Below are 25,868 nucleotides of genomic sequence, written 5' to 3' on the forward strand. Positions count from 1 at the left end.
ACAAACATGACACTTGTCCAACCTTGAGAAATCCTTTATATCTGCCTTCCACCTGCATTATCAGCTCAGAGCTACATAGCTCCATTCATCAAATTAGCATTGGTAGCCATCTTGCTCCCGACAACTACTGATAATGTAGCTGCATTTAGTTGGACTATTGTCCTCTGGAATGCAGGCACCATCTCCTGCCTCAACACATCAAGCTCTACTGTGCTTTGCCTTGTCTGAAGCTTGCACAAAATGTCACTAAAAGCAAATTGCAACTATTTTATAAATTCAAAATGTATGTTTTTTTTCCAAAAATATACTTTATTCATAAAATTTTCAAATAAACTGTTGCAAATATACATGGCTTTGAATTGCAAACAGTACAGAATCAAAATGTTTTTACATTTTTATACAAATTACAGTCAATACATTTCCATACTTAAAACTATATACATGCCTCAATAAATTACTGTGTGCCGTTATTTCTCAGATTGGCACACAGTTACACAGGTTGAGGGTATTCTGCAGTTCCTGGGCCCTCGGTCTGCCTCCGTTTAAAGGCCTTACAGTGTGGCCTTTCCCCATTGTGCCTTTGCGGCGGCTGCCCCAAGCTTCAGCCCGTCCCTCAGCACGTAGTCCTGGACCTTGGAATGTGCCAGTCTGCAACACTCGGTCGAGGACAGTTCTTTCAACTGGAAGATCAGCAAGTTTCGGGCGGATCAAAGTGCATCCTTCACCGAGTTGGTGACCTTCCAGTAGCAGTTGATATTTGTCTCGGTGTGCGTTCCCGGAAACAGCCCGTAGAGCACAGAGTCCAGCATCACCGAGCTGCTTGGGACGAACCTCGACAAATACCACTGCATCTCACTCCAGACCTTCTTTGCAAAGGCACATTCCACAAGGAGGTGTACAACCGTCTCGTCAGCCCCGCAGCCGCTTCGATTCAAAATGTATGTTTTAAATTAAAAATACTTGTTATTCATTTGGCGCTGTCTTCTATAGTAACAGCCCGTGTCAGCGCTCTCCATAGCCTAAGATCATTCACTCCTAAGTCAGTATTGTGTTACTGTTCTTAAACTGATGATTAGGTGTTTCTATTAGCCTAACTAGCGCCCCATATTACCCTCTCAAATTTCCCATCCATGTATCTGTCCGAATGTTTTAAATGATGTAACTACACCTGTCTCTACCACATTCCATTAGCCAACCAATGACTGGAGCGTGAGGAAATCATGTGATGAAACCTCCAGGAATAAATTTAATCAGAGTTGGCACCACCTCGAGATTTAAAAGCGTGATCTCAATTTCAGGGCTCCGACAAGTCAGGGAATCATAGAATCCTACAGTGCAGAAGATGGCCATTCAGCCCATCGATCTGCACTGACCACAATTCTATCCAGGCCCAATCCCTATAACCTCAAACATTTTCCCTAGTTAGTCCTTCTGACATTAAGGGGCAATTTAGCATGGCCAATTAACCTAACCTGCACATATTTGGACAGTGGGAGGAAACCCATGCAGATGTGGGGAGAATGTGCAGACTCCACACAGACAGTGACCCAAGCTGGGAATTGAACCCGGGTCCCTGGCGCTGTAAGGCAGCAATGCTTGCCACAGTGCTTATTGGAAAATAATAATCGGCGATTTCTTTTTCTCTCAGTATCTGGAAGTCCAAATATTCAAAATAAAGATTTAAACAAAATTAATAATTTTAAAAAATACCTATTTCATAGTAGGGTTACAGGACTTTTTCCATCAAATTGTCTTTTGTGCAATTTAACACGTTCATTACAGTTTTTAACAACTTCTCCCAGAAGCCTTGCCTGAATCCATATTGTTGCCCCCGGTTGCGAGTTTAGGAACCTATTCTCGACTGAGATTTTTTTTGCAAAGCCTCATGCAGCCCATGCCCCAACTGTGACTCTTAGCTCAAAACTGGGCCACATTAAGGTCTCATTACTGTGTTATGTACAAGCTGTATATGGGTCCACAGGTAGCTAATCGATTTACACAGCCCAATAATCTGGCTCCTCACCTTACTGACAGCAGCCTGAAGCTCAGCGCTGGGAGACGGAGCCCAAGAGGCAATTGTGGACAGAGGAAAAAGAGCAAAAGGAAGCGTTAATTAAGGAGAATGAAGAAGTTGAGACAAGAAAAGAAAGATACAGAAGCGGAAGAGATACTTTATTCAAACGGCAACACCAAAGCACCTGAGGCATTATAAATGTCTGTATTCTTGTACAACACATGGGGAATCAATTAATATTGATATCAATCTGTAAGGGTCTGCATTTCATGTATATTTTCTGTGTCACACTTACTACCTTTAAGTATCGTAGTATCATATCCCTACACTGCAGAAGGAGGCCATTCAGCCCATCACGTTTGCACCAATCACAGTCCCACCCAGGCCCTATCCCTTTAACCCCACATATTAAAGCATTAGTCTTTATCCTTGACATGTCAATTTTTAACTCAACCTTTACACTTTTCTATTGCGGTAGCTGCTTATATGTTTACATGTTTTACACATTCTTGCTTTAGCTTTGCTTCTACAGGTTTTCACTCTATTTTTCATCCAACTGGATTACTTCCCTGCAATCAAGCACAAAATGACAGGACAAAAGGTTAAAGTGCACTTCAGGTCAGATACATATGCAATTCACAAGCCCTTGACCTTTACAAGAGATGGCAATTAATCTCCTTTGCATCTACCACAATGCTGAAATTTTGAACCTCTGCCATCTACGGAAATCAGTGTGGTGCAGATTACCATATGGAAATCGGGATTTAAATTTCATTAGCTGGCCCAGGACTGAGGTTTCAGGGCTCATTAGCATCTTCCTCCCACCCTGGCCAGGACTGGTTCCCTCCAGCGGGGTTTACAATTACTCCCCACCCAACAGGAACAGGCAGCCGACCGCACCGGAGGGGTAATTAAGCCCCCCCACCAAGGAGGACGGGGGTAAGGGGGGATGTCCCGTAGGCAGTGTCTAAGGGGGCAGAGCCGGTGGGGGGGCCTATTGGGGGTAAGGGCCTAGTGAGTGAGCAATCAGTGGGGTTGGGGGGGAGGGGTCCCCGCTGCCACATTCGCAGGCAGAGGGAGGGAGGACAGCGATCGGGGCTGGCCATCTCGGTGGTTGCGGGGGAGAAGCGTTGGGGCTGCCACAGGGATGGGAGTTGTCGGGATTATCGGAGGGGAAGGGATTGTCGGCTGGGCAGGGGGAAGATCGGGGCTGACCAGGGAGGTTCGGGAAGCTGATGCCCAGGGGATGGGGGCTCTGCATGCCCAGCGATGGGGGTTGTGGGGCTGGACAGTGGTCAGGAGGCTGGTAATTGGGAAGACCACTGCACATGCACCGATTTCTGCTCTGACAGATCAGCCGCATGAGCAGTTGTTCGCTCAGCATTATACTGCCGGTCACTTGGATGGGAATAGGCCCCGGCCCCTGATTTTCAGAGGAAATCATGCGAATGCATTCTGTCATGCACAAAGTGTCAGAGATTCATTCTGGAAATCACGCTTGAAAAAACCAGCGGGAGTTATTCCCATTCTCCCGCAAATTGGGGACCTGTAGAGTCTTTCCTGATTAGTACAACCTCTTGAATTCCAACAACATCCTTGTAAATCTTCATTACACATTCTCCAGTGCTCTATATCCTTTTATAAAATGAAGATTAGAACTGTCTGTAAACTCCAAGTGCGACCTATCCAGATTCAGTTCCAACATTGGGTAACTGGAGCTTGTATATTCTCCCTGTGTCTACGTGAACTTCCTCCAGTTGCTCCGGTTTCCTCCCACAATCCAATGATTAGGTAGATTGGCTATGCTAACTTGCCCCCCAGTGTCCAAAGATATGTAGGTTTGGAAGATTAGCCGACTAAATACACAGGGTTACTGGGGATACTGCCTGGGTAAGGTCCTTTGTTGGAGAGTCAGTATGAACTCTCCTTCTGCACTGATGATTCTATGATTCAAATGCTATGTAATCCTATTTTGCGTGAAAAGACATGTTTTTTATTATCATGGCACATGGGCATCGCTGGCGGGCCAACATTTATTTTCCATCCCTAGTTCAGAGTCAACCACATCACTGTGACTATGGAATCACATGTAGGCCAGACCAAGGTAGGACAGCAGATTTCCTTCCCTAAAGGACATCAGTGAACCAGATAGGATTTTCTGACAATCAGTAATGGTTTCATGGTCATCAGTAGATTCTTAATTCCAGATTTTTTCTATTGAATTCAAATTCCACCAATTGCCATGGTGGGATTCGAACCCAGGTCCCCGGAACATCAGCTGAGTTTCTGGATTAATTGTATAATGATAGTACCACTGGACCATTGCCTCTCCGCCCTAATTAAGAGCTAATCTCAGTAATGGTGGCCACGAGGTCATCGCGAATTGTCATAAAAAACTCATCTGGTTCACTAATGTCCTTTAGGGAAGAAAATCTGCCACCCCTGCCTGGTCTGACCTGCATGTGACTCCAGAGCCACTAGGATTTTAGTTGTGTTTCTGGATCAATAATCCACTCAGCCATTGCCTCCCCAACATCGATCGGTACCTCCTGCTCTCAGAAATCTAGAAATGTGACTCCAGGCCCACGGCAATGTGGTTGGCTCCCAACTATCTCTGGAAATGGCCTCTAGCAAGTCATTCAGTCTGAGCAAACCACTAGAGAAAAAAAATTGCGCTCATAATAAATGACCAGTGTTCAGATCAATGAGCTTCAATATTTGAGCCAAGCTTGATTATTGTGAAACATTTTGGGATATATTAATTCTGGGACCAATGTATTAAAAACAATATTTAAATATATTAAAAAAACTGAATGGTTCACTCCACATCAATCTTGGTACAGGATTTGGACGCAACAGAGGCACACCAGCTCAGAAATCCTTACACAATGCAAAATGTTACACTTCAATCCAATTTCAGATGTCACATTCTGGTATAGCCTCCTACTCAATGTAATCCCACAATGTCCTTATCTCTGTAATCCCATTGATTGTAGAAATCATTATCCCTGTGATCCCATTGATTGTACAACAGCTTCAATCTTGGCACAGGTCTTCAGATGTTAGTGAGGAGGACAGAACTGTATCATGTCCAAATGTAATGCCTAATTTGATCACAGTGGCCTGTCCAGTTTTATTCATTTACTTTTCATAGCGATTTGATAAAACACTTGCTGGCTATTCCAGGGAGTGGTTAAGAGACAAGCGCCACTGCGATGGGTTCAAAGTCACATGTCAGTTAGACAGACGCAGGCATCAGCATCGGAAACCTCTGACCTTATCTGTGGCTGGGATTCACCACAGCAGTGAGTGGCGCTTTGGCTGAGCGCCAAATCCTCCACTCTCACTGGCAGCAGGGTGGATAGGGACCAGATCGAAGAATCCCAGATTTGTTTCCCTGAAGAGAATTAGAGCACTAATTTAATTTTTGCAACAATCCCATAACCTCTTGGTCACCATTACTAACTCCAGTGTTTTCATCCAGAATGATCTAATTAGCTGAATTTATATTCAATCAACTAGTCACTTTTGGACCCTCTAAGTCCAAGGCTCTGAATGGCTGGAAAAACATGGTGGCACAGTGGTTAGCACTGCCTCATAGTGCCAGGGAACCGGGTTCAATTCCGGCCTCAGGTCTTCTGTCTTTGTAGAGTCTGCACATTCACCCTGCATCTATAAAGTTTCCTCCGGGTGCTCTGGTCTCCTCCCACACTCCAAAGATGTGCAAGTTAGGTGGATTGGCCATGCTAAATTGTCCCTTAGTGTCAGGGGGACTAGCTATGGTAAATACATGGGGGTTACTGAGATTGTGGTCTTGCAGACTCGATGGGCTGAATGGCCTTCTTCTGGACTGTAGGGTTTCAATGAAGAGTAAAACAACCTTAAAGCAAACATAGCCACTGGTTTATATTTTGGAGGAAGTCATTCTGGGACTCCTCGACAAAGATTTCGGGCCACGGGAGATTTCATGGCAGTGGATCAAGCATACACAGGGAAATGTCCTGCTGATCACCATCCATCACCGACCTGGGAGAGTTACAGTTTTGGAGTCAAAATTACCCAAAATGGGCAGTCAGGAATTCAGAAATGATTTTGAGGCAGTTTACAAAGAAGCAACAGTTTAGTTATGATGCATAAGCTAAATAAACAGAAAGGATATATATAACCTGTAACAACAGAGAAGAGTTTACCGGTTCAGGTTGGACAAACAGATGGGGTAGACAATAGGATGTGTGGCTGATGTTGACAGGCTCCTCTGAAAAGTTTAGTGTTCCCTAAATGGGCAGATCAAGCTGATTTCTGTGACATGGCGGTGGCAAGAATTTTGTCTGCTTGTAAAAGCGGTCTTTGTTCCCTGCTCTTTCTTCTCTGCCTTCTTCAGTCAGTCAAGAGATCAGGAAGCTACTCGTCTTCTCCAAAGTAAGGGTTATTCAAAGTAGCAGTTTATTCTGCTTTCTTAATCTAGCCAAAGTGTTAGGCTAAAGCTAGAATGAATAAATCTAAAATGCTCTCCTCTGTCCAAAGTCTTGAGTTCACTAAGGTGTCAGGCTGGAGCTAGCATTGGTCCATCTCAAGAAGCTCTCTCCCATCCAAAGTGTTGATTTCCCCTCTGACAGAATCTGTTTATAGACCTTCTGGGGCAATTATGCCAACGATTTATTCAAAGTACCATATCCCTAATACATGAAAGACTGTTCATAAACTGTTTAAATCAAACTTTATTTTTTTGCTTAGTTAGGAGGTGGACTTTGTTGAACAAAAAGATGGCTGCTACGAGTCATATGATTCGTAAGTTGGCAACAGTTTCTGGAAATTTCCAACAGTAGTTAAAGGACAAAAGCTCAAACCTCATCCTTGTGGAATCTCACACCTCTCCTGGTGAGGACCCATTATCATCAACAAAATCAGTGACCGGTCGACAATCTGTCTCCCCAGCTTTTTCTTTAACAAAGGAAGAGCCACCAAAACTCATTATACTCTCAGAGGCACAAATAGACACAATCTATCTCCTAAGGCGAACAATGGGTTTTGACCAGAGGCATGGAAACTGCCTGTTAGCCTGCAACTGACTCACTAATGGACACATCACAGGAGCTAAATTTCTGGCATTTGGAAAGTTTTAAATTGCATTTTATAGTCACAAAATCCTTACAGTGCAGAAAAGGCCATTCTGTCCATCAAGCCTGCCATGACAACAATCCCAGCCAGACCCCATCCTCGTAACCACACGTATTTACTCTGCTAACCCCACTGTCACTAAAAGGAAATTGATCATGGCCAAGGACAGGCGATGGCCTAGTGGTATTATTGCTGGAATATTCATCCAGAAACTCAGCTAATATTCTGGGGATCTGGGTTCAAATCCCATCATGGGAGATGGTGGAATTTGAATTCAATAAAGAATGTCTGGAATTAAGAATTCACTGATGACCATGAAACCATTGCTGATTGTCATAACAACCCATCTAGTTCACTAATGTCCTTTAGGGAAGGAAATCGGCCATTCCTATCTGGTCTGGCCTGCATGGGACTCCAGAGCCACTGCAATGTGGTTCACTCTCAAGATAAAAGGGGGGAGGTTTAGAACGGAGTTGAGGAGGAACTTCTTCACTCAAAGGGTGGTGAATCTCTGGAATTCTCTGCCCGTTGAAGTGGTGGAGGCTGCCTCGCTAAATATTTTTAAGACGCGGGTTGATGGGTTTTTGATAAGAGAGGGGATTATGGGGAGAAAGCTGGAAAGTGGAACTGAGCAGCGACAGATCAGCCATGATCTTATTGAATGGCGGGGCAGGCTCGAAGGGCTGGATGGCCTACTCCTGCTCCTATTTCTTATGTTATGTTCAACTGCCCTCAGGCAACTAGAGATGGGCAACAAATGCCAGCCAGCCAGCAATACCCCTGTCCCATGAATGAATAATAAAATCTGGGCTGCAACCAGATTTTTTTAATTCATCCTCTTACCAGAAGACCATGTTTGTGATTGCTAGACCAAAGTCACAGCTCTTAGGGCGAAGTGGCCAACAGACCTTAAATGGGAGGGAATGTGTGCTCAGTCAAAATGGAATATTTGATGGAGGCCCCTTCCCTTCCTCCCAGTCTCCCACCAATCCCCACCTCCAACTACTGCCCCCTCCCCTCCCACCCCCCACACCCCACCCCCCAGACCAGGTAAATCCTCCTGCCAGCCTAGAAATTGAGGTTGGGGAGGAAATGGCCTGTAAGTAGCCAACGGGGCCTTAATTGAGGCAAGGGGGTAGGGTGTCCCATCTGAGCCTTTGCCTGCTCCAGCGCAGAAACTCAGTGTTGTTGAAGAGGGTGGGAATCTGGAGGGAATCCCATTCCTTCAATTTCACACCCCCCCCAACCCCTGTACCCCACCCTCCATCCCACAAATTACACCCACCCACCACCCACCATTCCCCACCCTCCTGTCCCCATCCCTCATTCCCCACGCTCCCCCCACACCACCTAAAACCCACTGGTGGGGGAGTATGACATTTGAGACCCTTTGTCAATGTATAAATTCCCTTCTATTCCACTTTTTAAAAGGAAAGTGGCCATCTTTCTCATAACTTCATACGTGTAACTATAAAAGAAAGTTAACGAGCTAAATTGACATGTAAATTCAGGTGGTGATGTTCACTCCAGCCCCTGTGATGCCTTTTGGTCGTGGAAAAAGTCTTTCTTTATGTGTGCACAAGTATTTGTACCATGAGCATCTCCGACCTGTAGATACATGGTTAGTACTGCTGCCTCACATTATCAGGGACCCAGGTTCAATTCCAGCCTCTGGTGACAGTGTGGCGTTTGCACATTCTCCCCATGTCTGTACGGATTTCCTCCAGGTGCTCCGGTTTCCTCCCACAATCCAAAGATGTGCAGGTTAGGGGGATTGGTCTTGCTAAATTGACCCTTTGTGTCAGGGGGATTAGCAGAGTAAATAACTGAGGATACGGGAATAGGGCCTGGGTGGGATTGTTTTTGGTACAGGTTCGATGGACCAAATGGCCTTCTTCTGCACTGTAGGGATTCCATGATACATGACTTTGATTTATACAGCTAACCAAGCTCACTAGTCATGATTTACTTCCATTGAGTATTATGTGTGAGAATAAGTTTGAACCTGGTGTGATATCAACTGGGCCTGAATATCCTGCCAACATGTAATATGGGCAGCATGGTGGCACAGTGATTAACACCATTGCTTCACAGCATCAGGGGACCCTGGTTCGAGTCACTGCCTGTGTGGAAATTTCACATTCTCCCTATGTCTGCGTGGATTTCCTCGGGTGTTCCGGTTTCCTCCCACACCCCAAATATGTGCAAGTTAGGTTGATTAGCCATGCTAAAATTTACCCTAGTGTCAAGGGAATTCGCTGGGTAAATGTATGGGGTTACGGGAATAGGGCCTGGGTGGGATTGTGCACAGTACAGATGTAATGGGCTGAATGGCCTCCTACTCTACTGTAGGGATTCAATGATATTAAGGCTCAAACAGGGCTGCTGGTTAGTTGAGCGAGATGTCCTCCATCATGGACTCAATGTGATCAGAAGAAAAGAGAAAGTTGCTCACCCAATGGCTTATCAAACCTACTAGAAACATGAATTATCTGTGTTATCATTATCTGCATTACTAAAAGAGTGAATTTTTATTGAACTGGTAGAAATTCAATTTATTACTCCCCTTATTTGACAGATGTAATCCAGGGCTCACTTAATAAGCCGTGTAAGAGCATTCAATTCAGCTATTTTTTTCCAACTATTTTTCACATCATTCAGGCGCTTGCAACCATTGCTAAGGATACTTAACAAGTCAGGTGTGACACACGAGGCTGAGAGGAGTGATTTGGGAAAGGCCAATTAATTATTTCCTTGCTCCATTTGAGAATGAGCACATCAGTATGTTTCAGACGAGCAGGTGGATTATAGCTGACATGCATTTTGGACTCAGCATCTGTCACAACAACTGTTCTACCTCTGGCTGTTAAAGTGAGAGCATAGTTCCCGATGATGCAGATGATGATTTATTTTTATTCATTCATGGGGCATGGGCATCGCTGGCTGGCCAGCATTTATTGAACATAAGAACATAAGATCATAAGAAATAGGAGCAGGAGTAGGCCATCTAGCCCTTCGAGCCTGCCCCGCTATGGCTGATCTGAAGCGGATCAGTTCCACTTTCCCACTTTCTCCCCATAACCCTTAATTCCCCTATCAGAAACCTATCCACCCGTGACTTAAATATATTCAGCGAGGTAGTCTCCACCACTTCAATGGGCAGAGAATTCCAGAGATTCACCACCCTTTGAGTGAAGAAGTTCCTCCTCAACTCTGATCTAAACTGCCCCCCCCTTATCTTGAGGCTGTGCCCTCTAGTCCTGCTGTCCTTTCTAAGCGGGAAGAATCTCTCTACCTCTACACTATCCATCCCCTTCATTATCTTATACGTCTCTATAAGATCCCCCCTCATCCTTCTAAACTCCAGTGAGTACAGACCAAGTCTATTTAGTCTCTCTTTATAGGCCAACCCCCTCATCTCCGGTATCAGCCTAGTGAACCTCCTCTGCACTCCCTCCAAGGCCAATATATCCTTCCACAAGTGCGGCGACCAAAACTGCACACAGTACTCCAGCTGCGGCCTCACCAGTACCCTGTACAGCTGCAGCAAGACCTCCCTACTTTTATATTCTACCCCCCTCGCTATAAAGGCCAGCATCCCATTCGCCTTCCTGATCACCTACTGCACCTGCAGACTGGGTTTTTGCAGATTGCCTATCCTTAGTTGCCTGAGAATCAACCATATTGCTGTGGCTGTGAAGTCAAACCAGGTAAGGACGGCACCTTTCCTTCCTAATGGACATTAGTGAACCAATGGCTTTTTCCAACAATCGACAGTGGTTTCACGGTCATCAACAGATTCTTAATTTCAGATGTTCTTTATTGAATTTAAATTCCACCATCTGCCGTAGCTGGATTCAAACCCGGGTCCTCAGAGCATTAGCTGAGGTTCTGGATCAATGATTTACCAGTATTACCACTTGGCCACCAATTGTCACGGCATCGTGCAGTCCAGCATTTCCATCTTGGCACACAAGGGGAGTTCTGCGATGATTTAGAAAGTGGTCAGATTGGTACAGTACAGCTATTTATCATCCGCTAATGTTTTTATACCATTGCGAGATATCCAGTACAAGCGGGAGTGATTGACTCTCGCCTCATACACATTATCCAAACCAGTGGATTGCATCAGTGGAAATGGATTTTAGTTTCCCCATTTTGGCCGGCATTGTCTGATAGCCTTCAGTGCCTCACCCAAGTGAGCAACAGCAACTACACTTGATTTCATTGTCCCTGGGCTCTAGAGGGAGAAATGAGGCAATGTTCTCAGAGCCGATCGTCAAAAATTAAAATTCCTTAGAAAGAAGACGTGTATTTATAAGACATATTTTGTAACGTCAGGCCATCCTAGAGCATTTTCCGGCCAATGCTTGATTTATAATTGTTGCTGTAATGTTTGTACCAGTAAAGAACATACCAAATAAGCTGTTCAACTTATTGGATGCTCTATCCCTAAATCGGTTGATGTACGTCAAAAACAAATACAAAATGCACTGCAGAAACTCACCAAGGCTCCTCAGACAATGCCTTCCAAACCTCAGAATGATCATTGAATCCCTACAGTGCAGAATGAGGCCATTCCAATAATCCCACCTAGGCCCTATCCCTGTCATCCCACCTATTTACCCTGATAATCCTCCTGATATCAGGAGGCAAATTAACACGGGCAATCAAAGCAGTTCGCTTTGGACTACCCATGACTGCTTCCACTTAGAAGGATGAAGGCAGCAGATATCTGGGAACGCCTCCACTGGGATGTTCCCTTCCAAATCACTCGGCATCCTGACATGGAAATATATCAATGTTTATTCACTGTTGCTGTGTCAAAATTCTGGAACTCCCTGCCCAACAGCACTGTGCATGTACCTACACTCCATCGACAGCAGTGGTTCAAGATGGCAGTTGACCACCACCATCTCAAGGGCAATTAGGTCAGGCACGAAATGCTGGCCTAGCCAGTGACGCCCACATTCTGTAAATCAGTTAAAAAACGACCACTCCTAGCTCGTCATCCTCAGAAACACCGACAGAACGCAGTTTCTATTCAACCCACGATTGATGGATACTTGTTCCCAACTCAGGAAATGTGATAATAACCAAATGATCTGCTTTAATGATCTTGGTGGACGGCTGAAGGACCAGGACACCAGGAAGAACACTCTTGTTCTTCTTTGAATGCACCACAGGGTCTTTTCTCTTCTGAAAGGCAGCACCCCTGACAGTGTAGCACTCGTACGGTACTGCACTGGAGAGTCAACCTTTCTGTTCAACATCTGGACTGGGATGAACTCCAGATGGAAAGATTAACTTTTTTTTATTAATTCATGGGACATGGGCATCACTGGCTGGGGCAGTATTTATTGCCCATCCCTAGTTACCCTTGAGAAGATTGTGGTGGGCTTTCTTCTTGAATCGCTGCAGTTCCCATGCTGTGGGTTGACCCACAATGCCACTGGGGAGGGAATTCCAGGATTTTGACCCAGCGACTGTGAAGGATATATTTCCATGTCTGGATGGTGAGTAGTTTGGAGGGGAACTTGCAGGTGGTGGTGTTCCCATGTATCTACTGCCCTTGGCCTTCTAGATGTTAGCAGTCATGGGGTTGAAAGATCTCATCTAAGGATCTTTGGTGAACTTCACGTTGTACACACTGCTGCTACTGAGCGTCAGAGGGAGTGGATGTTTGTGAATGTGATGCCGGACTGTTTTGTCCGAGATGGTGTCAAGTTTCTTGAGTGTTGTTGGAGCTGCACCCATCCAACAAGTAGTGAGTCATAGAGGTCTATAGCATGGAAACAGGCCCTTCAGCCCAACCTGTCCATGCTGCCCCTTTTTATAGCCACTAAACCTGTCCCAGTTGCCCATGTTTGGCCCATATCCCTCTATATCCATCCTACCCATTTAACTGTTTAAACGCTTTTTAAAAGGCAAAATTGTACCCGCCTCTACTACTACTTCTGGCAGCTTGTTCCAGACACTCACCACCCTCTGTGTGAAAAAATTGCCCCTCTGGACACTTTTGTATCACTCCCCTCTCACCTTAAATGTATGCCCTCTAGCATTAGACTCCCCTAAATTTGGACAAAGATATTGACTACTGAGCTGATCTATGCCTCTCATTATTTTGCAGACCTCTATAAAATCACCCCTCAGCCTCCTACACTCCAGAGAAAAAAGTCCCAATCTATCCAGCCTCTCCTTATAACTAAAGCATCAAGTCCCAGTAGCATCCTAGTACATCTTTTCTGCACCCTTTCTTGTTTAATAATATCCTTTCTATAATAGGGTGACCAGAATTGTACATAATATTCCAAGTGTGGCCGTACCAACGTCTTGTACAACTTCAACAAGACATCCCAATTCCTGACCAATGAAACCAAGCATGCCAAATGGAGTGATGGAGTATTCCATCACACTCCTGACTTGTGCCTTGTCAATGGTGGATAGGCTTAGAGGGATTCAAGAGATGAGTTACTTGCTGCAGTATTCCTAGCCTCTGACCTGCTCTTGTATGGACTCCAGTTAACAACAGAGTCAGGCTCAACTGGACAAACCTTCTAACACTGTGTCATGCCCAGCATATTATAACTTTCTTCTGCTGCTTGTAGCTACTCCAGGAGCTCTGCTGTCAAGGTATGTCACACTGATCTGTTTAACACCATCCGTACACATCGCCTCACCAGCAACCACTCTATGATATCCATCATCCCGGCTAAACCTCAGTCAATCCCTCTCTCTGCTGCTGGGGAAGAGATCTCTGTAGTTGTTCAGTTCTGATCAAATAGCTGAAATACTGATATTTCCATTTCTAGGTGCCACTTTTTAGTTAGTTTTGTTCTTGAAACTTCAGTTATTTATGGGGAGGTGCTCTGGTATTATCACTGGTGTATTAATCCAGACACCCATGGTATTTGTCTGGGGACCCGGGTTCGAATCCTACTACAGAAGATAGTGAAATTTGAATGCAATAAAATATCTGGAATTAAAAGTCCAATGACGACCATGAAGCCGTTGTCACAAAAAGCCATCTGGTTCATTTATACCCTTTAGGGAAGGAAATCTACTATCCATACCTGGTCTGACCTACATGTGACACCAGATAATGTGGTTGACTATGAAATGACCCAGCAAGCCACTCAATTCAAGGGCAGTTAGGGATAGGCAATAAATGCTGGTCCAACTAGTGATGTCCACATTACATGAATGAATTAAAATATGATCACCACCCAGCCTCTACCGATACACAGTTTCTGTCCCCCGCTCGCCTCCTGTTCATGTGTCTATCAAAGATACACTTTGAATGTTCCAACATGCCTACTTCCGCCACCTCCACTGGCAGTGCATTCCAGGCACCCACCACCCTCTGTGTGAAAAACTTACCCTGCGCATCTCCCTTAAACTAACCAACTCTCACCTTAAAACTGTGCCCTCTTGTGGTCAATGTTTCCACCCTGGGAAAAAGCCTCTGACTATCCACCCTGTCTATGCCTCTCATAATCTTGTAGACCTCTATCAGGTTTCCCCTTAGCCTCCATCTTTCCAGTGAAAACAGTCCGAGTTTATCCAATCTCTTCTCATACCCAAAAACCTCCAGATCGGATAACATGAATCCTTTCCAATGCATCCATGTCCTTCCAGTAGTGTGGAACCAGAGTTGCATGAAATATTCCAAATTCAGCCTAATAAAGAATATTAATTAATTATTATAATTTTAATTCCAAATATTTGTTGTATTCAAATTTCACCAGATGGCATGGTGGGATTTGAACACTGCAATATTAATCCAGTGACAATACCATTACGCCACTGCCTCCCTAGCAAATGCTTAATTAAATATGTACAGATACAACCAGCTGGGGAATTCACACATCTCTTTATTTAAGGATGGACCTAACAAAAATACTACAGCCAGAATCTTCCCGTCCCGCCCACCACGGGAATTATAGCAGGTTGAACAAGATCATGCAAAGATCATTGACCTGGGGCAGGATTTTCCAGTCTTGAGGGCGAGCGCAGCAAAGAACATCCCCCTCTGTGAGATTTTCAGGCCAGCTGCCTCCATGTTTTATACTTAACAAAAGAAGAAGCTAAAACTCACTTGGTGGCCAAAGGAGGTGAATGGGCCCCCTCAGCCATTTGATTTATTACTTTGATTATTACTGTCCACATATACTAATACACAGTGAAAAGTATTGTTTCTTGCGCGCTATCCAGACAAAACATACCGTTCACAGGGTACATAGGGGAGAAGGATAGGGTGCAGAATATAAGAAACCATGTTTTTGTCTACTTTTAAAAATCGGCTGAGAACTGTTTGCAGTCAGTTCCATCAAAGCCATCAAACCATCAGTTCAGCCAGCAGTGAAACAAGCTGTGAGACATCAAGCAGCCAGCTTGCGTAACCTGTCCCTGTTGCAGTTATAGATAGGGTGTAGAGAAAGATGAACTTGATGTATGATCGGTTTATTCAAAAGTCTGCTGGCAGCAGAGAAGAAGCTGTACTTGAGTTGGCTGGTATCCAATCTCAGAATTTTGTATCTTTTTCCCGATGAAAGAAGATGGAAAAGATTGGGACAAATTTTCTCATCCTATTCACCACAGGAATTGGGGTTGCGGACCATGGAAAGGTCTGTTGACCTCGGGCGGGATTTTCCGTTTTTGCTGCCGAGTATATCCGGGGCATGCGGGGTCCTTGATTATGCTGGCTGCTTTTCCAAGGCAGCAGGAAGTGAAGCCAGATTCAATGGATGGGTATCTCATTCTGTCAAACCCCCAGCGATGTTAATCCATAGCATTGCATGTAGTCAACAAACACCACCCTTTATTTGGAAATGGACATAAACATGTGGAAAGTTGCATAATGAGGAAACCATGTTTTTGTCTACTTCTAAAAATCAGCTGAGAACTTTTTGCAGTCAGTTCCATCAAAGCCATCAAACCATTAGTTCAGCTAGTAGTGAAACAAGCTATGAGACATCAAGTAACCAGCTTGCGTAACCTGTCCCTGTTGCAGTTCAACTGAGAACCAACCTCCTAGAAATTTGACTGCAAGAAACCTTGCTACTATGAATATTTTGTTTGCGAAAAAGTTCATTTCAACTTTAAAGCATCAAAACCATCCTAGAAACAAAAGACCTGTCATTCATGTGACTGGAGTTCATAATCCAGAGACTTCCATCTGATCTTTGTATGTGTGAGTGCGTGCAAAAGCATTTGTGTCTGATGTGTTAATTTGGGATAAGCATTTGTTTTTATTAGGTTGTGGGACATGAGATCGCTGGCTGGCCAGCATTTATTGCCCATCCCTAGTTGCCCTTGAACTGAGTGGCTTGCCAGGCCATTTCTGAGGGCAGTTGAAAGTCAACCACATTACTCTACAGTCATGTAGGCCAGGCCAGGTAAGGATGGCAGATTTCCTTCCCTAAAGGACATTAACGAATGAGATGAGTTTTTCTGACAATCAACAATGGTTTCATGCTCATCAGTAGATTCCTGATTCCAGATTTTTTTTTACTGAATTCCACCAGCTGCTGTGACGGGATTTGAACCCAAGTCCCCAGAGCATTAGCTGAGTTCCTGGATTAATAGTCTAATGATAAAACCACTAGGCATTGCTTCCCCTCATGTGAGAATAAATAGCCTTCCTCCTTTTTAAACTCACAAAAGCATGCTGCTGAATTATTTCATAGGAATACACAGTCAAGCAGGGCACAAAAAGTCACACTTCTTTCCAAAAGAAACATACCGATTGATCACAGACAGTCGGAGAGCAATTATATCCTGTCCATGACAACTGCATCGTTTGATACAAAAACAGAAAATTCTGGAGAAACTCAGCAGGTCTGACAGCATCAGTGGAGAGAGAATAGAGCCAATGTTCAGCTATAGTCACCTGTAGTCAATGCTGACCTCAGTCACCTGTAGGGATCCATATGCCAGCATAAACAATACCAGGGAAGGGAATTGGAAGGAGAAAGTTAGTGCAATTGATTTGGGTGAGTGTGGATCACTGAACTTGGAGATAGTCAACACAGTTCCAATACTCTGATATTATATAAAATTGGTAAGATTTGGTATTATCAAAATGACATCAATGAATACTGTCTAGTACGTTACCAAGCACTTTGAGGCTTGAACAATTCTATCTAATACTTAAGTTTGACATTTCCATTGCCTTCCAAAATTACATTTTTATTTTTATAGCTTATGTTTCTATTTACTCAGTGTAGTTGTTTTCTGTGTTCATTTTGATTTTATTGATTGAAGTTACTTTTAACCTTACTTTTTATTTTCCACTACTTGCTTTCTCTGTCATTCAATTGCCGGAATCTGGAAACAAAGCTCAGTGGCGGGAGTGGGAATGATTTCCACAGTGGGGCTGACCACGCACGATCTTACCCTATTCAACTCATGAAATATGCATCTGTGAGGAGCTTGCCAACTCTCCCGATGGGTGAAAACAGGAAGTCCCCTCTATTACCTCATGAAGATGAATGTCCAGGGCCCATAGGATAAAGGACACCCAGACAGTCTGCACTATCCCTTCAACTCTTGCCTGGCCACCATTCCACCCTACCTCACAAACCCTTCCTTAAGGCTTCCAATGCCACCACCCGATCTCACACATAGCCTGTCATTCGTTGATGTTCTCCAAAGATGGCAATGCAGTGGTATCTCATCACCAATCAGGGAAGAAGTGTATCCCACCAGGTGGACATCACTTATGTGCAGTCATAAAAACGAAAGTGGAGTGTGATTCTAGCAAGTCTAGGATGGCACGGTAGCACCGTGGTTAGCAGTCCCGCTTCACAATGCCAGGGTCAATTCCGGCCTCGGGTCACTGACTGTGTGGAGTTTGTACCTTCTCCCCATGTCTGCCTGGGTTTCCTTCGGTGCTCCGGTTTTCTCCCACAGTCCAAAGGTGCGCACGTTAGGTTAATTGGCCAGGCTAAATTGACCTAGTGTCAGGGGATAAGCAGGGCAAATATGTGGGATTCCAAGATTAGGGCCTGGGTGGGATTGTGGTTGGTGCAGACTCAATGGGCCAAAGGCCTCCTTCTGCACTGTAGGAATTCCATGAGTGTGGATGGTATGCTATTTCACATGAAGGATATTGCTGGTATAGTTTATCAGAAAGCTTTCGCAGCTCTGGGAACAGAATTGGTAAAATACATCCCACTATTGGGAACCTGATTTTTGGCTTCAAGCTGCCTGCTGCTGAAGATTAGACCCAGTGGCGAAATTTTCCAATCACGACAGAGAGTGCTGGGCTGAGGTGAGGAAACCCATGGGTAGCTCACAGACTGCACAGCTAGATTTTCTCTCTAGAATGTCCAGTACTCTGTGCAGAGAAAAATCTGGGGCCGTGGCCTACATTGTCACGCTGGTGAAGCAGGTCTGGAAAAAAACTGGCAGCCGAGAGCCTGAAGATCGGAGCACCATTATTAAAGTGGAACCCCTACCCCACAGACACAGGGACAACACTCGCCCCCATGGACACGCACGATACACACACCTCCCCGTCCCATGGATATGGGGATCCCCTCACATTTACAAGAAGGAAGCAATAATGGGAAACTCCACCCCCAATGAAGCTCTCCAGTGGGCCCCCTGGCACCCTGGCAATGCCCCTGTGGGTAGTATCAGGGGGCAGTGCCAGTTACAAGGGTCAGTGCCAGTTCTAAATGGCAGTGCAAGGTTGCTAGGGACAGTGTCAGGGGACAGTAGTAGGGGGAAGAAACAGGTTGCCAGAGGGCCATGCCAAGGGAGCAGAGGCCATGCCAGGGTACTGACTGGGCATGTCCCTCTCCCCCCAAGGGCTATACTCACCTGCACACCCCTGGCGAGTTGTGTTCACCTGCTTCCTGGTTTTGACATCACATTGGTGAAGGGGAGAATGGCCTGGCAGTGAAGCCTGCTAATTATATTAAAGTTTATTGAAATGAGGTTCCTGACCTTCCTGGGCTGGAATCTCATTATGTTGCCAGTAAAGGACGTGGAGACTCAGAAAATTAGATCTCACCAACAAGATTGTCATTTTTTGAGTGTGGCGAGATTGTATACTCAAAGTTATAGACAATAAGGAACAAAGATAGGCCATTCAGCCCGTCAAGTCAGCACCACCATTCAATCATGGCTGATATGATTCTCATCGTAAAAAGTCTGACAACACCAGGTTTTAGTCCAACCAATTTATTTGATAATAGACTCACAAGCTTTCGGGGTTAGCCCCTTTGTCAGGTGAATGGAGAGTTCTGGCCTCAGACAGAGCATATAAAGCACAGACAGTTTAGAGATTACTGATTAGAATGCGAATCCTTACACCTAACCTGCTGTTCAAGACCTGAAGTGGCCGACAATGTGAGTGGAAGGAGCACTGAAAACTTGATGTCTGTGTTGATATGCGCAATCTTCTTGGAGATCCTCTCCACTTGGATCCGGCAGTTTGTGGTGTCGATAGTAGTCATGATGTGGGTATGCCGGCGTGGACTTACACCGGCATACCCACATCATGATTCTCATCCCCATTCTCCTACCTTTGGCCAGTAACCGTTGATCTCCTTATTGATCGAGAACCTATCTATCTCTGTCTTAATGACACTCAATGGCCTGTCCTCCACAGCCCTCTGTGACAATGATTTCCACAGATTCACCACCCTATGGCTGAAGAAAATTGCTCCTCACCTCAGTTTTAAAGGAGCATCCCTTCACCCTTAGGTTTTGCCCTCGAGTTCTAGTCTCTCCCACTAGTGGAAACATTCTCTCCACATCCAATCTATTCAGGCTTCTCAATATTCTGTAAGTTTCAATTAGATTCCCCCCCCCCATCCTTCTAAACTCCATCTAATATAAACCCAGACTCCTCAACGCTCCTCATATGACAAACCCTTCATTCCTAGGATCATTGTTATGAACCTCCGCTGAGCCCTTGAAAGTCAGCACATCCTTCCTTAGGTATGGGGCCCAAAACTGCTCACATTATTCTAAATGAGGTCTGACTAGAGCCTTATACAGCCTCAGCAGTACATGCTGCTCTTGTATTCGAATGCTCTGAGAGAAAAAATTTAGAGTGGATTGAGAGGTATTGTGTAAATTCTGTAACTTCATCAAAGCAGATCTCGAGGGCAGTTCTCAATGAAATTGCTTTTAAAATGAAGTAGTTTCATGTTAAAACACAAGAGGTGCAGTGTTCAAAGGTTCTGTGACAGGTACTGATACATGGTCAGGTACAGCAAATTCTATAAACAGGTGGTTTGCATGCTTTGAAGAGACTGAGTTATTTCGTGAGCTTGTTAGGAGCTGAAAGGCCTTAATCTAGGCTGACATTTTAACAGATTACTGCTTTATATTTAAGTGATTGCATGATTGCTTTAAGAGCCCGTTGCATGATTTGATGGTGATGTCACTGGGGTGTTTCACAGGCTCCTGCTTTAATTTCATTTTTCTACTCTATACAGGCAGCAGCTCCTTCAATAAATCTGCTGTTGTTATATTGTATCTACATGTGCAAACTGCAGCTGGAATTCTCCGAGCTCACCCACAGCTGGGATCAATACAGCACAGGAACAATACAGCACAGAAACAGGCCCTTCGGCCCGCCAAGGTCCTCTGGTCCTTGGAGTCCCTTGGATCCTCTGGTCCCACTGCAGAGCATGGAGTTTTGGCTAAGTGTCAAATTCTCCATTCTCGCTGGCAGTGGGGTGAACAAGTTCGGAGCGTCCCAGTCCACATCTTTTTCTTCTTGTTTAAAATGCAGAACCCCTCACATGGTTAGGACTTTACAAGTGCCAGTGGAATCCTGCATGGTCAGAGGTGCCGGCCAGAATTCTCTGACCTCACCCCCGGCTGGGATTTTCCAGTCCAGCTGCTGTGAACTGAGGTTTAATCAAGCGTCAATTTCTTCATTCTCACTGGCAGCGATAGCAGATGCGAGACGAGAGAATTCCAGTCCCCTTCTCAACAGATCTGAAGATGCTTTGGCAGCTCTCCTGTTATCCAGTGAATTCCTCTTGCATAACAGCACCATGAAAAGATTATCTGCTAATTCATTTTGCTATTTTTGTCACTTTTCTGTGTACATATTGGCTGCCTGCAAAATAGCAGCAACTGTGCTTCAGGCATAATCCTTCCTGTGTAATTGTCCAATTTTATTTGGCCATCTATCCACAAGGCAAAAGAGAGAAGCCCGAAGCAATACAGTCCATTTGTCTCTACAAGATGCACTGCTTGCAACTCACCAATACTTGTTTGATCGCACCTCCCAAATCTGCAATAACTACCACCTAGAATAATGAGATCAGCAGGCACATGGGAACGCTAACACCTCCAAGTCACACCTCATCTTGCTTTGGAAATATCTCATTATTTCTTATTCATCACGAGAGCAAAATCCTGGAACTGCCTACGTGACAGCAGTGCAGGAGTACCTACACAATGTGCACCCAGTGGTTCAAGAACATTGATCACCACCACCTTCTCCAGGCCAATTGGAGATAGGTCTTGCCAGAGACTTATCCAACTTGCAATCACATTAATAGAATGAGAGTTCTTCACAATAATGAAATATCCTCAACTGCTTCAAGGTGCAATGCTTCCCAAAATGAAAGGTATATAGAGTTCTCCCTGTACCCAGATGAATCGAGAGGGAATGTAATGAGAAGGACGGTGGCACAGTGGTTAGCACTGCTGCCTCACATTGACAGGGACCCAGGTTCAATTCTGGCCTCGGGTTAGTGTCTGTGTGGAGTTTGCACATTCTCCCTGTGTCTGCATGGGTTTCCTCCGGGTGTTCCCATTTCCAAAGATGTGTAGGTTAGGTTGATTGGCATGCTAAATTGAATCTAGTGTCAGGGCAATTAGCAAAGTTAAACTATGAGGTTACGGGGATAGGGCCTGGGTGAGATTGTGGTCAGTGCAGACTCAATGGGCCAAATTGCCTTCTTCTGCACTATAGGGATTCTACGATTCTATGAATGTAATCCCATTAGAATCAAGCGGAGGAAAAGAAATAAAGGAAGATCTGATTAAGCAAGAGAAATGAACAGAAATAAGTAAACTAAACTTTGGCATTTAAAAAATAAAATTCCAACAGTTCATTACATTTGGAAATAAGACTTCACACCTATAATTGTTCATTTTCTAGGCAAGAGAGGTTAATTGTTAGTCATGAACAATTATCAGCAAACTGAAAGGGTAATTATGCTATTAATTAGCAAACTTAGTGTTCTGTGGTAAGTGTAATGGGAAATAAATGGCAATATAGCAACTTCATTGAAATTATGGGGAGATTAAAGACAAGATACCAATAACAATTCGACACAAATCATCTAGCAATTTTACAGGCATTTCTTCTTTGCCAAATTATGGAAATAAGCACATAAAAAGTTAATTAAGTACTTTTTGAAATGTAGAAACTGTTTGTTGTTGGAAATCTCGTGGAGAAATCTCTCAGAAACAGTATCAAAGTCATGGCCTGATCATTCTATAATAATCTCATGTAATTGGCATTACCCTGTCTATGATTCATTAGCCTAGATAAAAGACACTCTATCATCTCTGGTTTGTTCAAATGATAAAATAGGTCATGAATATTTATCATTGGTTACAAGTTTGGATAAGAGATAATTATTGGCCAGGACACCAGGGACTTTACCTGGCTCCTCTCCAAATAATGCCGGAGGTGTTTTACATCCACCTCGGAGGATGTGATCTCATCCTGCGACAGTTCGGCACCGAGGTGCCAGCCTAGATTTACTGCGCCCGCTCTCTGGAGCGAGACTGCAACCTGCAGAGTCGAGTTGGAAGAGTGCTACCTCAACAACGAATCTGGAAAGAACTGAAGGTCATCAGGAAAAATGTAGGTGTGGCTTAAAATGTCAATTGTCCCTTCTGTTTTGAAAGTCTTACTGGGCACAGTTCTATGTAATTAAAAGTTTGGGTGAGTCTTTGCCAACTCTCTGATGCCTCTTTGGTGTGCAAGTTCAGTCGCTTGTGTATCAGCTGGTTATTCAGTGGGTGACATTACCACCCACAAGCTTCCATTTACATGAACATACTTCCAGTATGAGCTACTTGAGTGGCCATCATAGGCAGGAAGACTGGCTAACTTTCAACCAAAGGACCTCATAGGTTTAAGGTGAGAGGGGTAAGATTAGATGCGCAGGGTAAGTTTTTCACACAGAGGCTGGTGGGTGCCTGGAAAGCAGTGCCAGTGGAGTAGTGAAAGCAGGGACGTTCAAGGCATATCTTGATAGGCACATACAACGGAGGGACAGAAACTATGTATCGGTGCAGGCTTGGTGGGGCCGCAGGGCATGTTCCTGTGCTGTACTGTTCTTTGTAATTCCCTGTCCTCCCTAATGGTGGGATATTTGTACTGTTTCCAATTACATCATGTAATTGCGTATCCAGCCAGCATTTGAAACCATTCAGAGAGACAATGCAGCCATTTATTGGGTGAGATTCTAATAGATTATTGAGTTGTTGGATTGCAGTGGTTACACTGATTCCCAAAGACCGCTGAAAATAATCAGCAAATGCAAAAAGGTTGAGCTGGAATGAGAGTAATATTAGGGCTGGCATTTTTTAGACTGGAATTGTTTCTACTCCAGAAATTTTCCAACAAATAATGCTGCATCACAGCTCCAGGGACCCAGGTTCAATTCCAGGCTTGGATGACTGTCCGCGTGGAGTTTGTACGTTCTCGCCATGTCTGCGTGGGTTTTCTCCAGATTCTCCACTTTCCTCCCACAGTCGAAAGATGCACTGCTTGGGTTGATTGACCGTGATAAATTGGTTTACTGGCCAATAGTGCGCTGTCTCATGCCACAAGAAATGAGCAGTGGGGAGGCCAGAAAATCCCTCCCACTGTCATGAGTACCATCAGAAGGAACCAAACAAGAAAATTTACATTTCATCAAGGCAGTTAAAGCATAGACATCCTGAATCACTCAACACTTACCAGCTACTGTACAGAGATTGCAAAAAATAAAGCAAGCCCAGCAACAAGACGAAAAATGTCTTCAAATCCCAGAATATTGTCTGGAAGGATGGCTAGATTATATGTCCAATAATCCAATATTATGATAGCAATTTGAACAGCATATGCACTTCACTATTATTGACAACCTATTGGTCTTTAATGGGAGAATAGTCATACTGAGAGTACTTTGACTTGATACTCTTCCACAACTTGATAAAGTACATGTAAGGGTCCATCAATCAGTCAGTGGCCAGGCATTGCTCACTCAGTAGAAGAAACAATGTTTAACTGTCTTACTGGTGCCATAAACAGCAGGAACAAAAAGATCCACTATTACCTCCCACCTTTCCATCAAAGCCGTGGGAGTGCCTGGGCATGGACATATTTGAATTTAAGAGGAACACCTTCCTTCTGGTCATTGATTATTGCTTACTGTGGATTGAAATAAACCAATTGCATAGCATCCCAACAGAAAGAGGCATTCAATCTCCCAAGGGAATTTATTCAACACACGACTTTCTGAACATTGTATTGTTTGACAATAGGCTCGAATTTGGACACAGATAGGGCTTTTTCTTGTAAGTGATTCACCTCATTATCTGCAGGCAAATGGAAAGGCAGAGAGAGGAGTGCAAGGATTTATTAAAGAAAAACACTGACCCTCTGGCAGCGCAGTGGCACAGTGGTTAGCACTGCTGCCTCACAGCGCCAGGAACTCGGGTTTAATTCCGGCCTCGGGTCACTGTCTGTGTGGAGCTTGCACATTCTCCTCATGTCTGCATGGGTTTCCTCCGGATGGTCCAGTTTCCTCTCACAATCCAAAGATGTGCAGGTTAGGTTGATTGGCCATGCTAAAAATTGCCTCTTAGGGTCCTGAGATGTGTAAATTAGAGGGATTAGCAGGTAAATATATAGGGATATGGGGGTAGGGCCTGGGTGGGATTGTGGTCAGTGCAGACTCAATGGGCCAAATGGCCTCCTTCTGCACTGTAGGGATTTTATGATTCTATGATTCTAATCTAACTCCTCTGAATCATTAATCCTCACCATTACAGAATAGTTTCTCACCATGAGAGTTACTGAAATGTCGGTGATTGAGGACACAGTTTCCATCTCTGACACAAAACTCAAACCCAATGTCACCACAGACCACCATGAGAGAGCAAAAGAGAGCATGGAAGACCAGAGAAACAACAAGGCTCAGAACGTTAATCACAGGCGTGGAGTATGTGAGTTTCCAGCGCTGAAGCCCAGAGTGAGGATATACATCTGAGACCAACAACAGGAAGCCACAATAATTGAAAAAAATGGAATTGAATTGATTTATTACTGTCACATATATTGGGATACAGTGAAAAGTATTGTTTCTTGCACACTTTGCAGACAAAGCATACCATTCATAGAGTAGATGGGGAGAAGGAAAGGATGGGGTGCAGAATATAGTGTTGCAGTTACCAACAGTGTGAAGAGAAAAATCGTGATAGGACCATTCAAAGCCTGATGGTCGCAGGGAAGCACTGTTGTTGAGTCGGTTGGTACACGTTCTCAGACTTTTGTATCTTTTTCCGATGGAAGAAGGTGGAAGAGAGTGTGCCCGGGGTGGGTGAGGCCCTTGATTATGCTGGCTGCTTTTTCAAGGCAGCGGGAAGTGTAGGTGGAGTCAATGGATGGGAGGCTGGTTTGTGTGATGGATTAGGCTGCGTCACAACTCTTCGTGGTTTCTTGCAATCAAAAATTTCACAACCAAGATTGTAC

This window comes from Carcharhinus amblyrhynchos, chromosome 26 (assembly GCF_965287045.1).
Source record: "Carcharhinus amblyrhynchos chromosome 26, sCarAmb.v2.hapA, whole genome shotgun sequence".
Taxonomy (NCBI): Eukaryota; Metazoa; Chordata; class Chondrichthyes; order Carcharhiniformes; family Carcharhinidae; genus Carcharhinus; species Carcharhinus amblyrhynchos.